This window comes from Macaca mulatta, chromosome 17 (genome assembly GCF_049350105.2).
Source record: "Macaca mulatta isolate MMU2019108-1 chromosome 17, T2T-MMU8v2.0, whole genome shotgun sequence".
NCBI classification, from domain to species: domain Eukaryota; kingdom Metazoa; phylum Chordata; class Mammalia; order Primates; family Cercopithecidae; genus Macaca; species Macaca mulatta.
This window is the reverse complement of record NC_133422.1, coordinates 73,898,735-73,914,086: the sequence shown is the minus strand read 5'-3', so window position 1 is coordinate 73,914,086 and position 15,352 is coordinate 73,898,735. Positions and strand designations below refer to the sequence as shown.

General features: G+C 36.8%; 1 long non-coding RNA gene and 1 pseudogene across 2 annotated transcripts in view; both read left to right on the top strand.

Annotated features, from left to right (window-relative positions):
* LOC144336137 (uncharacterized) overlaps positions 1–15,352 on the top strand; it is a 146,693-nt gene that overhangs the window by 20,964 nt on the left and 110,377 nt on the right. The gene's annotated exons all lie outside the window — the stretch shown is intronic.
* LOC698086 (large ribosomal subunit protein eL8 pseudogene) lies at positions 13,775–14,612 on the top strand (annotated as a pseudogene). The gene has a single exon (XR_001440857.3). The product of XR_001440857.3 is annotated as a large ribosomal subunit protein eL8 pseudogene (transcript).

Here is a 15,352-nt window from a genome sequence, read left to right as displayed (position 1 = left end):
TTTGTATTTTTGTTTTATAGGTCCTGCATGATTTATTCTTTAAAGAGTTTCTGTTTTGATGTGTTTCTAGGATTTAGAACTCCTTTTAGCAGTTCTTGCAGTGCTGACTTGGTAGTAGTGAACTCTCTCAGTATATGTTTGTCCGTAAAAGACTGTATCTTTCCTTCATTTATGAAGCTTAGTTTCACTGGATACAAAATTCTTGCCTGATAATGGTTTTATTTGAGGAGGCTGAAGATAGAGCCCCAATTCCATCTAGCTTATAAAGTTTCTGCTGGGAAATCTGCTGTTAATCTGATAGGTCTTCCTTTATAGGTTACCTGGTGCATTTGCCTCATAGCTCTTAAGATTCTTTCCTTTGTCTTAACTTTAGATAACATGATGACAATGTGCCTAAGTGACAATCTTTTTGCAATGAATTTCCCAGGTGTTCTTTGAGCTTCTTGTATTTGGATGTCTAGTTTTCTAGCCAGGCCGGGGAAGTTTTCGTCAATTATTCCCCAAATATATCTTCCAAACTTTTAGACTTGTCTTCTTCCTCAGAAACACTGATTGCTCTTAGGTTTGGTAGTTTAATGCAATCCCAGACTTCTTGGAGGCTTTGTTTATATTTTCTTATTCTTTTTTCTTTGTCTTTGTAGGATTGGGTTAATTCAAAAATCTTGTCTTCAGGCTCTGAAATTCTTTCTTCTGTTTGTTTTATTCTATTGGTGAGACTTTCCAGAGCATTTTGTATTTCTATAAGTGCATCCCTTGTTTCCTGAAGTTTTGATTGTTTTTTACTTATGTTATCTATTTCACTGAAGATTTCACTCCTCATTTCTTGTATCATTTTTTATTTCCTTAAATTTCCTTTCTTTGGTGCCTTCTTGATTAGTTTAATAACTGACCTTCTGAAATCTTTTTTGGGTAAATCAGGGATTTCTTCCTGGCTTGGATCAATTTCTGGTGAGTTAGTGTGATTTTTTTTTTCTTTTTTTTTTTTTTGAATGTTAAAGAACCTTGTTTTTTCACATTACCAGAGTTGGTTTTCTGGTTCGTTTTCATTTGGGTAGGCTCTGTCAGAGGGAAGGTTTAGGGCTCAAGGCTGTTGTTCAGATCCTTTTGTCCTATGGGGTGTTCCCTTGATATGGTACTCTTCCCCTTTTCCTAGGGATGTGGCTTCCTGAGAGCTGAGCTATAGTGATTGTTATCTGCTTTCAGAATCTAGCCACCTATCAGGTCTCCCAGGCTCCAGGCTGTACTGGGGGTTGTCTGCACACAGTCCTGTGAGGCAAACTGTCTGTGGATCTCTTAGCCGTGGATACCAGCACCTGCTCCAATGGAGGTGGCAGGAGGGTGAAATGGACTCTGTGAGGGTCCTTAGTTTTGGTTGTTTAATGCACTATTTTTGTGCCAGTTGGCCTCCTGCCAGAAGGTGGCACTTTCAACAGAGCATCAGCTGTGGTAGTAAGGGTAGAATCAGGTGGTGGACTGTGCCCTAGAACTCCCAAGAGGGTATGTCCTTTGTCTTTAGCTACCAGGGATGGTAGGGAAGGACCGTCAGATGGGGGCAGGGCTAGGCATATCTGAGCTCAATCTTGCCTTGGGTGGGTCTTACTGTGGCTGCTCTGGTGGATGCAGGTGTGGTTCCAAGGTCAATGGAGTTACGTTCCTAGGAGGATTATGGCTGCCTCTGCTGTGTCATGCAGGTGTCAGGGAAGTGGGGGAAAGTTGGCAGTTACAGGCCTCACCCAGCTTCCACAAAACCCAGAAGGCAGTTATCACTCTCACCATGCCCCCTACAACAGGACTAAGTCTGTTTCCAGGCAGTGGGTGAGCAGGACTGAGAACTTGCCCCAGGCAATCAGCCTCCCAGCTGCAAAAGCAAGTGGGGCTTTTGTGCTTCCCCACCTGTGGAGTCTGCACACAAGATTTACAGCTTCCCCCGAGTTCTGGCCAGGAGACTTCTCATTCAGTTGGAATTGTTACAAAGCTCAGCTGGAAGTTTTCTTCTCTCTGTGTCCTTTTCCCAGTTCCACTGACAGCCCCCTCCAGGTAGCCCTATAAGACAAGTCAGAAATGGTTTCCCTGGGAACCCAGAGATCCCACAGGACTTTTCCCACTGCTTCCTCTACTCCTGTATCTCACTCAGCTCTCTAAATTGACTCAGCTCCAGGTAAGGTCAGAATCCTCTCCCATGATCTAGACCTTGAAGTTCCCAAGTGAGGGTGTGTGTTTGGGGGCAGACAATCCCCCTTTCCCACTTCCACAGTTTGGGCACTCACAGTATTTGGCATGTCTCCCAGGTCCTGCAGGAGCAATCTTGTCTGTGGGTTCTCGGCTTTCCTGAATTATTCCTGCAGCAGTTCTGGAGCAAAAGTTCATGATGTGAGACTCCACGTGCTGCTCTCTCCATCTGAGTGGGAGCTGAAATCTAGTCCTGCCTGATCCTCCTTGTCTATTTTTTTAATCGGGTTATTTGTTTTTCTGCTATTGAGTTGTAAGTGTTCTTCATAATATTTGCAAACCCCTCATTAGATATGTGGTTTGCAAATATTTTTTCCAGTTCATAGGTTGCCTTTTCATTTTGCTGATTGTTTCCTTTGTTATGCAGAAGTGTTTTAGTTTGATGTAGTCCCATTCATTTATTTTTTTCTTTTGTCACCTGAGCTTTTGTTGTAATAGCCAAAAAATTATTGTCAAGGCCAATGTTAAGGAGTTTTCTCTCTGTTCCCTACTAGGAATTTTGTGGTTTCAGGTCTTACATTTAAGTCTTTTACCCATTTTGAGTTGATTTTTGTTTATAAGGTATGATAAGGGACCAATTTTATTATTTTGCATGCGGAAAAAGAATTTTTCTCCCAACACCATAGTTATGAAAGTGTCTATTCTCCATTGTGTCCTACTGGTGCTCTTGTCAAAAATTAGTTGACTGTATATGTTTGGACTTATATTGGGGCTCTCTATTCTGTTCCATTCATCCATGTTTCCATTTTTATGCCAGCATCAAACTGTTTTGATTATTATAGCTTTGTAGTATAATTTTAAATCAGGAAATGTGATGCCTTCAATTTTATCTTTCTCAGTATTGACTTCAGCTATTCCAGGTTTTTTGTGATTCCATATAAAGTTTAGGATTTTTTTCTATTTCTGTGAAAAATGCATTAGAGTTTTTAATGGTAAAGGATCATGGTTTACAATTTTTTAATTTAATTTTTAAATTGACAAATAATAATTGTGTATATTTGTGGGGTACAATGTGATGTTTTGATCTACATATACATTATAGAAACATTCAATCAAACAAATTAACATATCCATCATCTCACCAACTTATCGTTTTTGTGGTGAGAATATTAAAAATCTAGTCTTTTAATTATTTTGAAATATGTAATACATTATTATTAACTGTGGTCACCATGCAGTGCAATAGTTCCCCAAAATTTATTCCTCTAGTGTAACTGAAGCTTTGTCCCCTTTGATCAAGATCATCCCTTTGCCTTTCCTTTTGCCTCCTTCCACAAACCTCTGGTAACCACCTTCTATTCTCTGTTTCTATGAGGGCAACTGTTTTAGATTCCACACATAAGTGGCTAATACAATATTTGTCTTTCTGTACCTGGCTTATTTTACTTAGCATAATGTTTGCTGTATTCATCCATGTTGTTGTGAGTGACAGAATTTCCTTTTCTTTTTTTTTAAGACTGTGTAGTATCCCAAACACTATATATACATATATAGTATCCCAAACACTATATACACATATGTAAAATATTTTTTATCCATTCATTTGTTTCTGAACACTTAGAATGCTTCCATAGCTCTGCTACTGTGAATAATGCTGAAATGAACACAGGAGTGCAGCTATCTCTTTTACATACTCATTTTAATTTCTTTGGATATATACCAAGAGGTGGAATTGCTGTATCACCCGGTAGTTCTATTTGTTTTCTGAGGAACTTTCATACTGTTTTTCATAATGGTTATACTAATTTACATTTCCACCAACAGTGTACAAGGGTTCCCTTTTTTCCGCATTCTTATCAACATTTGTTATTATTCATTTTTTTGTAACAGCCATTCTAACAGGTGTGAGGTGACATCTCATTGTGGTTTTAATTTACATTTCCCTGGTAGTTAGAGATGTTGAGCATTTTTTCTTATATCTGTTGTCCATTTGTATTTCTTCTTTTGAGAAATGTCTGTTCAGATTCTTTGCCCATTTTTAAATTACGTTGTTTTCTTCCTGTTGAGTTGTTTGAGTTCTTTATTTATTTTGGATATGCCAGATATATGGTTTGGAAATATTTTCTCTCCTTTTGTGAGCTATCTCTTCACTTTATTGTTTTCTTTGTGATGCAGAAGCTTTTCAGTTTGATATAATTAGATATGGCTATTTTGCTTTTGTTGCCTGTGCTTTTGTAATCCTAGTTGGGAAGTCATTACCGAGACAAATGTTGGGGAGATTTTCCCCTAAGTTTTCTTTTAGCAGCTGTAGTCTTAAGTCTTACACTTAAGTCTTTTATCCATTTTGAGTTGAGTTTTTATATGGTATTAGTTAAGGGTCTGGTTTTATTCTTTTGCATGTAGATGTCCAGTTTTCCAAACATTATTTATTGAAGAGACTGTCTTTCCCCATTTTGTACTCTTGTTTTTCAAAAAATCAATGGACTGTAAATAGTTATGTTTAGTTTCCTGCTTTCTCTACTGTTTTGTTGGTTGAGATATGTGTGTTCTTATGCCAGTATTATGCTGTTGTGATTACAATAGATTTATAATCTATTTTAAATCCAGGTAGTGTGATGCTTCCCAGCTTTGTTCTTTTTGTTCAGGATTATTTTCGGTATTAAGGATCTCTTCTGGTTCCATATTACTTTTAGGATTTTCTTTTTCTATTTCTGTGAAAAATGCCATTGGAATTTTGATTCAAATTGTATTGAATTTTTAGATTGTGTTAGGTAATATGAACATCTTAACAATATTAATTATTTCAGTCCATAAACATGGAATATCTTTTTTTTATGTTTTTCAATTTTTTTCATTAATGTTTTATAGCTTTCAGTGTACAGATCTTTCAACTCCTTGGTTAACTTTACTCCTAGTACTTTATTTTATCTTTTTTTTTTTTTTGATGCTATTGTAAATGGGATTGTTTTTCATTAATGTTTTATAGCTTTCAGTGTACAGATCTTTCAACTCTTTGGTTAACTTTACTCCTAGTGTTTTATTTTATTTTTTGATGCTATTGTAAATAGGATTGTTTTCTTAATTTATTTTTTTGGATTGTTCATTTTTGGTGTATAGAAATGTTACTGATTTTTGTATGTTGTTTTTATAACCTACAACTTTATTGAATTTATCTATCAATCTTAACTTTTTTGGGGGATGGAGTTTTTAGAATTTTCTGTATATAAGATGATATCATCAGCATCAAAGACAATTTTGCTTTTTTCATTTCCTACATGGATGTCTTTTATATTTTTTTCTTGCCTAATTCCTCTGGCTGGTACTTTCAGTACTATGCTGAATAAATGTGGTAAGAGTGGGCATCCCTACCTTGTAGTGGGTCTTAGTGGAAAAGCTTTCAGTTGTTTCCCGTTTGTTTGGATTTAAGCTGTATTTCAAAAATGAACTTCATTATGTTGGGAAATTTTCCTTCTATATGTAAACTGTTAAGTTTTTTTTTAATCAAGAAAGGAGATTGAACTTTGTCCAATGCTTTTTCTGTGTCAGTTGAGATGATCCTGTGAATTTTATGTTATTCTCTTAATGTGACATATCACATTGATTGATCTACATATGTTAAATCAGACTTGCATACCTGGGATAAATCCCAGTTGGTCATGATATATACTATTTTTGATGTATTATTAAATTTGGTTTCATAGTATTTCATTGAGGATTTTTGAACCAATTTTCATCAGACATACTGGTCTGTAGTTTTCTCTTCTTGCAGTGTCTTAGTCTGGCTTAGGTGTTATCAAGGTGATCTTGGCCTTGTAAAACATGTTTATATATGTTCCCTTTAGCTCTATTTTTTAAGTAAAAGTTTATAAAGTATTGGTGATACTTCTTTTTAAATGTTTGGTAGAATTCAGCTATGAAGCCATCTAATATTGGGCTTTTCTTCTTTGGTAGGTTATTAATTACTACTTCAGTGCCTTTATTTTTTAATTGGTCTGTTCAAGCTTTCTATTTCTTCCTGATTCAATCTTTGTAGGTTATATTTTTCTAACAATGTATTCATTTCTTTTAGATTATTCATTTTTTTTGCTATATAATTGTTTATAACAGTCCTTTATGATCTTTTTAATTTCTGAGATATCTCTATTGTAATATCTCTACTTTTACTTCTGATTTTATTTGAGTCTTCATTATGTTTTATTTAGTCTAGCTGGAGGTTTGTCAATTTTGTTTATGTTTTAAAAAATAATCTCGCTTTTATTATGTTTTCTATTTTTTTCTTTATTTTTGTTCTGACTTTTATTATTTTATTCCTTCTGCTACTCTGAATTTAGTTTATTCTTATTATTTGAAAATGTCCTTGAGGCATAATTTTAGGATATTTACTTGGAAACATTCTTCTTTTTTAATGTAGGCATTTATTGCTATAAACTTCCTTTTTAGAAATGCTTTTGCTACATCCCATAGGTTTTGCTAAGTTGTGATTCCATTGTTATGTGTCTCAAGATATTTTTAAATTTCCCTTTTGATTTATTCCTTGACCAGTTGGTTGTTCAGGAGCATATTTAATTTCCACATATTTGTAAATTTTCTAAGATTCCTCCTGTGGTTATTGATTTCTAGTTTTATATCATTGTGATCAGAAACAATACCAGATGTGATTTGAATCTTTTTGAATTTTTAAAGACTAGTCTTATGATCTAACATATGGTATATCCTAGGGAATGTTCCATGTGAGGCAGAGAAGAATGTATATCCTACTGCTATCAGATGGCAAGTTCTATATATGTCCATTAGGTTCATTTAGTGTAAAATGCAGTTAATGTAAATATTTTGTTGTTAACTTTCTGTCTGGTTGATCTATCCATTTTTGAAAGTGGGGAAGTTTCATGCTACAATTATATTTGCTATCTATCTCTCCCCTTGTGTTCATTAATGTTTCCTTCTTATATTTAGTTGTTCTGATGTTGGATGCATATATATTTACAATTATTATGTCCTGTTGATAAGTTGACCCCTTTATCATTAAATAATGTCCTTCTTTGTCTCTTTTGCCAATTTTTGACTTAAAGTCTATTTTACCTGATATAACTACTCTTGCTCTTTTCGTTGCTATTTGCTTGGATTATCTTCTTCCATCCCTTCACTTATAGCCTATGTGTGTCCTTAAAGCTAAGCTAGATCTCTTGTAGGCAGTACATAGTTGGATATTATTATTTTTTTTCTTTATTCATTCCGTTTTGGTTGCAGAGTTTAATCTTTATGTGCTTTGGTTGCAGAGTTTAACCCATTTCCATTTAAGGTTATTATTTGTAGGTAAGAATTTACTCCTAACATTTTGTTGATTGTTTTCTAGTTGTTTTGTAAATCTTTTTATTCCTTTCTTTCTTTGTTATGCACATTTTGTGTTTGGTGTTTTGCTACAGTGCGAAGCTTTTGTTTCTTTCTCTTTCTTGTTCATGTATCCATTGTGGCTTTTTCTTTGTGATTACCATAAGGTTTATATGATGCTTAGTTTTGAACAAGAATAATAAGTGCTGCCTGATGGCAGTAGCTATGTATTCTTGGCTTCCTTTACTGCTATCATGCAGGGCAATATAGAAGGTCACCCGGTAACTGCTTGTTAAATCTACTTTGCCTTTTTCAGGTATTCACTGTTATAATTATATTGAAATTAATTTCAAATCTATACATTTTCTTTCTTTTGTATTAAAAAAATTTTTTTGAGACAGGGTCTTGCCCTGTCACCCAGGCTGGAGGACAGTGGTGTGATCATAGTTCACTGCAGCCTCAACCTCCCAAGCTCAAGAAAATCTCCCACCTCAGCCTCCCAAGTAGCTGGGACCACAGGCACACACTACCATGCCCAACTAATTTATTGTTTTAGTTTTGATAGAGATGGGGTCTTGTTATGTTGCCCATGCTGGTCTCAAACTCCTGGGCTCAAGTGATCCTCCTGCCTCAGCCTCCCAAAGTGCTGGGATTACAGTCATGAGCCTTTATGCCCAGCCTGGATTTTTTTTTGGTTTTGTTTTGTAGATAAAGTTCCATGAGTGGGATTTACCATTTTTATGACTCTTGGTACATTTCGTTAAGTAGATTTCTAAGAGTTGCATCAGTACTCTAATAACAATGTATAAATATAATAATTTTATTGCACTCTTGGCAGAATTGGCTATTGACATTAAAGCATAGTTTTTGTTAGTTTAACACTGTCTGTAGAAAATGGCATTTTACTGTTTTAACATGTATTTTTTTTTTCTTACTACCCTGGTTTAACACTTCTCTTTTTTATTTATAATTTGTTTTCTGTGAATCATCTCTTAGTTATCTAAGACTTTTGGGTATTTATCTAATGATTTCTTAGTATTTTTCTTTTTTCTTTTTTTTTTGAGCTGGAGTCTTGCTCTGTCACCTAGGCTAGAGTGCAGTGGCATGATCTCGGCTCACTGCAAGCTCTGCCTCCTGGGTTCACACCATTCTCCTGCCTCAGCCTCCCGAGTAGCTGGGACCACAGGCACCCACCACCACACCCAGCTGATTTTTTTTTTTTTTTTTTTAGTAGAGACGGGGTTTCACCGTGTTAGACAGGATGGTCTCGGTCTCCTGACCTCATGATCTGCCCCCCTCAGCCTCCCAAAGTGCTGGGATTATAGGCGTGAGCCACTGCTCCCAGCCTCTTAGTATTTTTCTTAACAAGTTGAATGATTTCTTCGTATAATAAATGTAGTATAGGTTTTATTGCTCTTATTTACTACAAACATCTTTTACTGTATGTTGTTTGCATTCTTATTTAGCCTTTGTTTACTTGCATCAAAGTTTTCTCATTTTGTATATAGCCAAATACCTTGATGTTTTTTCTAGTAAGTTTTGTCCCCATCTGTCTTCAAGACTTAAGACATAATCACAATCAGCTATTTTTAAAAATAAATTAGATTGAGTCCAGAGATGTTTGAAAATATAGTGGAGAAAGTCTAACAACATAGCTGAAAATTAAATTATGATAATTTACCTTTGTACATTACACCGTTCTTTTATTTTAATGAATTAGGTAAACTCCCTTCCTGAATACCCACTGTGAGAATAGACCGAGTTGGTGGGATATAAACAGAAGAGAAGTTCATCTCTTCCACTAACTTCCCTCTTGTTCTCATTCATTTTGTACCATATGGTTAAGTTGTCCTATAGTATCAATCTATCACATCATCACATAAAATAATATCTGAAATTTTGGCCTGGTCATTGAAATATTTCTTTTATTTGTTGCCTCTATGTGGTGTTTTAATTGTGTATCCATTGCCTAATGCCAAGTGAACATTGTCCAATATTTATTTATTAAACATTTATTGAGCTTTTACCATGAACCAGAAGTGTTGAAAATAAGCAAAAGCAATCCCTACCTTCAAGGAACTCGTAGTGCATTCAGCTCATTCCTCCTAGAATATTCTCTGTATTCTGCTTCTGGAAACTTGCCCCATTTTCTTAGTATACTTAAATATTCCTATACCTTAAATATTCCTTCACAGCAGTACCTATTTTTTTAAGGCTCCCATTCAAATCCTATTTTATCTAGTAAACTTTCTATGTTAACTACACCCATGTTGGCAAGAATGATGTTTTATCTACATTATAACATTTCATTTTTATGAGCTTCATAATAAAGTTACAGATATATACCTCTGTCTCCTCTGTAAGACTTTGACATTTATGACAATAGCAGTTTGATCTTATTCAACTTTGTATACCTCCTAATGCATAGCAAGGCTTGTGCTCATGGTAGGAAATGAGTAAATATTTGTAGTTTTTTTTTTTCTGTTCATTGAAAGGTCAAAATCCAAGATTATAATCAACTCCTCCAATATTGAGTCACAATTACCGCGATTTTTGCCATTCTTCAATTTGTGTGTTTATTGACACTGTAGAGATGCTGTGCTTTCCACAGGACTCAGATTTAGTATCTAGTAAGTGTTCAATAAGTTTTCTTGACTGACAAGCTGAAAGGGTGGCATTAAGTCTGTGTACAGAATCTGTAATAACATTTGCTATCCACTTATTTCTGTATTCTTGCAATTTAAAAAAAAAAGGGGGCACAAAATTTAGTCAATGGATGTTTGATAAACCAGTTTTTTTTTTTTTTTGGTTGAAAATCTTGCTTTAGTACCATGCCAAGTGTTAATTTACATAACTTCCTGTTTTTGTCATTTGCTAAAAAGGTTTCTTTCACAACTGCCAAGTGGCAAAGGGGTTTCGGCTCTTTCCATTAAGTTTTAATAAAACATCCTGGAGTACAGATCCCCTTTACCTGGCTCATCTGGGAATTGTTTGGAAGAGATCCATTTATTTTACTTAAAGTTTGTTACATCCTTCCATTTCGGTAGCAAATCCCAGGGTGCTGTTATAGCCCAGAAAGGTTGGTGTTCATTTGTTTAGAGACTTATGAAAGATTACTCTTTGCGGTCAGTGTCAGAATGTGTCATAACAGGGGTCCTCCTTTTATTTTTACTTGGTAAACCCTGTGAATGAAGACAATCTGATGTTTCTAATGAAAGTGACTTTTATAAACAAGTCATCCCCCACCGATTGCTTGACAAAATACCAAGGCCAATCCTAGGGAAAATTGGGAAGCTGAGAAAGTTTGCTTTTATTCCTTGCCTGTCATTGTTCTCAGAGCTACTTTGTCATCTTGGAAAGCCTCCCTTATTGTGTGACTTGCCTGTTTCTTCCTTCTGGGTCCTTTTATCCAGACTTTATCTCTGACATTTATTCTAGAGACATCTCTCTATCCTCTCCCACTTTCCTCAGCTCCTGCCACCTTAATAGGAAGGTAAATAGGAAGTGTTTCTGATCTCTTACTGTGACTCTGGCACTGCACTAAGCACCTGATATGTACTATCTCATCAATCCTTAAAGCTATCCCATGAGTTGACTATTATTATCACCATCATTTTTCAAATGAAATAACTGAATCTTAGTTTAAAAGATTTGCCCAAGGTGACACAGCTAGTGTGGCAGATGGTAATTTTTACAGATGACCACAGCACCATCTCTCATTCTGCATGTTCTTCCATAATGTGACCTTGCCACTCTGCCCATTAAGGGTTTGGGTCTGTGTCCTTTCCTTCTTTTGAATCTAGGTGAGTTTATGATGACTCCACCTAAAGGAATCTGGCTGATGTGATGTGGACTTCTGCACCTGGAAGATAAAAGGCGCAGTAGCTTCTGCCTTGGTCACTGAAACACTCGTGCTTGAAGCTCTGAGCTGCAAAGTGAGAACTCTAATTACCCTGAGATGGCTACATCATTGTGACGAAGTCGAATCACATGGGGATGTCACATGTAGATGCTCTGACTGGCAATCCTAGCCTTTGAGTCATTTCATCGCCAGTGCCAAACATTGACCATGAATGAAGCTGTCTTGGACCTTCCATATCAGCTCACCTACCAGCTGAGAATCACCAAGTGACCTTAATCAGTGCTACAAAGGGCAAAAGTATCAATGAGATGAACACTTCCACAAATTCCTAACTCACAGAATCTGCAAGAAAACAAAAACAAACAAACAAAAAATCATTGAGTTTTGGAGTATTCTGTTACATAGCAAAAGTAACTGGAACAGCTAGTAAGTGGTAGAACCTGAATGGGAGCTGGGCATTCTGACTCCAGAGTTCTCACACTTCATCCCTAAAGATGAACAGTCCCACAATAATCTGTGACACCAATGTTTGCATATAACAGGATCTTGCTTTAACTGCAAGGGTTAAATTTCTAATGGCAAAATTTTTGGCACCAATGGAAAGGTTGGTGGTGTCCTCACATCAAATCAAGGTGCTCATTATCTATTTCACACTAGAAAGACAGTAGCCCTGATCATTGAATACGTAGTATAATTTATTTTATTTCCTACTTATTAGAAAACACATTTTCCAACTTTTTATTGGAATGTAACACACATATAGAAAAAAGCACAAATCATAGGCGTATCATTTAATAAATTATCATAAAGTTAATTCTCCCATGTAATCACCACCCAAGCAATAAATAGAAGGGAATAAGGAGTTGTCTCTTCATTGCTATAAGGGTTCCTGTATATAGCACCTTATTTGTTGCTTTACACTACCATGAATTTAGAAAATGAGTAACAAAATGTCATAGACATTTTTAGGTAAGAAACAAATGGACTATTATAGATTTAGCTTTGGCTTTGGTGACGTCTATTTGGCTCTGCCGGGACTTTTGTTCTTATTTCCAAGTTTACAGACATGTTGGCCCCCACTTAGTCCCCCTACCTATTTGGCTACTGGCTCTCCACAAAATGGTGTGCTCAAACAGAGCTAAGTTTGCACATACACCTTGTGTGTTTATGACCATCTGTGTCAATCATGATTTTCTGTCTTAGAACACCTTACTCCCCCTTCTTGGTCCTTGTAAGGCTACTCCTCCATTCCTACCTCTGGAAGATCTTCCCTGACCTTTCACTGCTCCCCACCCTAACCTTCACAGCTCCCAAGGACTCCGGGGTGATGTAGTACTGCTCTCCTCAGGACTTCTTGACCATATATGATTATCTCAGTTATGATGTTTTTCTCACTGTCTTGCAATTATTTGTACACATTTCTACCTGCCAAAGAAATTGTGAGCTCCTAAAAGGCAGGACTTACCTAGCATATTTCTTGCCACATTGCAGGAATCAATACATATTTACTGAGCCACCTGGAAAACTATAGACGATTATATCCTTTAAATAAATAAACTACAGATTAAAGGATAAACATTAGGTAATGAGAACCTCAACTCAAGCAATTTTTTAAAGCTATTTTACAACTTTAAAGTCTGCTCAATCTAATCAATTAAAATATCAGACTAAATGTAACTTACAACACATAAATGCAAAACGACCATATATTTTCTTCTAACACAGGTCAAATATTAATTTGGTAAAAAGCTCTGTAACAATGAGAATATTTTTTCCTTTGATATGTACCAGTGTATGTCTCAGTTTCATCAACTCTTCAGAATAAAAAGTATATCTAAATGAGGTTATATTTCTTTTGGTATTGAAATTATAATGATTTTGAGTCTCCATTTCCCAGTATAGATAGCCAAGATATTTCTCCATGTCTCACAGTCTCCTCTGAAAACAATTCTTCCTTCAACCTTGGGCCCACAGATACAGATTTCCTGTCAGCTACTGATTCCCTCTTATTCTCCCTCTACCTCTATCTCTGTCTGTCTCTCTCTCTCTAACTCTCTGTCTCCCTCTATCTGTCTCTGTTTACCTCTGTCTCTCTGTTTTCTTCTGTTTCTCTCTGTCCCTGTCTGTCTGTCTGTCTGTCTCTCTTCCTTGCTCCCTTTCTTTCCCTATTGCTCCTTCCTTCCATTGCTACCTCCATCCCTCCCAGACTCCCAGAACAGGCACAGAGAAGACTCAATCCATAATGAGAAAAATAACATTTCTCTGAAGAAAGCATAACTTGCAGAGATCCAATGTTGTCTACACCAGAGGCAACTTTATATATAACACCCAGAGCAGTTTAGCTCTTTGTAACTGCTAGCCTCAAATAGTTCTACTTCAGAAGAGGGTCTTTATATTTTAAAACTCAAAGGGCTGCTCTCTCCTCCCGCCGCCCAAGATGCCGAAAGGAAAGAAGGCCAAGGGAAAGAAGGTGGCTCCGGCCCCTGCTGTCGTGAAAAAGCAGGAGGCCAAGAAAGTGGTGAATCCCCTGTTTGAGAAAAGACCTAAGAATTTTGGCATTGGACAGGACATCCAGCCCAAAAGAGACCTCACCCGCTTTGTGAAATGGCCTCGCTATATCAGGTTGCAGCGGCAGAGAGCCATCCTCTATAAGCGGCTGAAAGTGCCTCCTGCTATTAACCAGTTCACCCAGGCCCTGGACCGCCAAACAGCTACTCAGCTGCTTAAGCTGGCCCACAAGTACAGACCAGAGACAAAGCAAGAGAAGAAGCAGAGGCTGTTGGCCCGGGCCGAGAAGAAAGCTGCTGGCAAAGGGGATGTCCCCACTAAGAGACCACCTGTCCTTCGAGCAGGAGTTAACACCGTCACCACCTTGGTGGAGAACAAGAAGGCTCAGCTGGTGGTGATTGCACATGACATGGATCCCCTCGAGCTGGTTGTCTTCTTGCCTGCCCTTTGTCCTAAAATGGGGGTCCCTTACTGCATTATCAAGGGTAAGGCCAGACTGGGCCGTCTAGTCCACAGGAAGACCTGCACCACTGTCGCCTTCACACAGGTGAACTCGGAAGACAAAGGCACTTTGGCTAAGCTGGTGGAAGCTATCAGGACCAATTACAACGACAGATACGATGAGATCCGCCGTCACTGGGGCAGCAATGTCCTGGGTCCCAAGTCTGTGGCTCGTATCGCCAAGCTCGAAAAGGCAAAGGCTAAAGAACTTGCCACTAAGCTGGGTTAAATGTACACTGTTGAGTTTTCTGTACATAAAAATAATTAAAATACAAATTTTCCTTCAAAAAAAAAAAAAAAGGGCTATTAGGTTGATTTTCCCAGAACACAAGGAAAACTCTGCTCTCAAAACAGCATTCAAAGAGTATTAAATGTTGCTTTTAAAAGCAAAAATTTTCCAGATATTTTAATATTTAAACATCTTTTAGGGCTTAGTTTTAACAATAGCCCCCCAATTCCATGTGGGAGAAGAGTGAAATAGTGTATAACATGTCCATTCCTACGAGACTGTCTTCTCTTGTATAAAATTCTCTCTAGACTATCACCAGGACATATTAAAGGAAGAATATAAACAAATCCCTTTGATTTTTATCAGAAACCTGCATTGAATTAAAATTTTAGTAAATCCATTTTTTTTCTTGGCATGGAGAAGAAATTTCATCTACATGAAAAATGAAACATCAATCTACTGGGGAAATGTACATTACAAAATCAAATTAAGATCAAGAAGTTGTAAGACAGGTTCAGTGTCAACGCCCAGATCCCTGAGTGCATTTTGCCTGGACAGAAAACTTCTCAGAGTGGATCTTAGGATTCTTTCCAAATAAGCAGCCTTCTCCTCCCTAAATCTCTACATATGGTTGAGGATCAAAGTCAATGCTCAGCGGAGACTTGTGATCTGAATACCACCATTTTCTGGTAATAAATAATTCCTTATTTAGATCAGAAATATAATAGAACAAAAAGGTTAGAACTGCTGAGCTC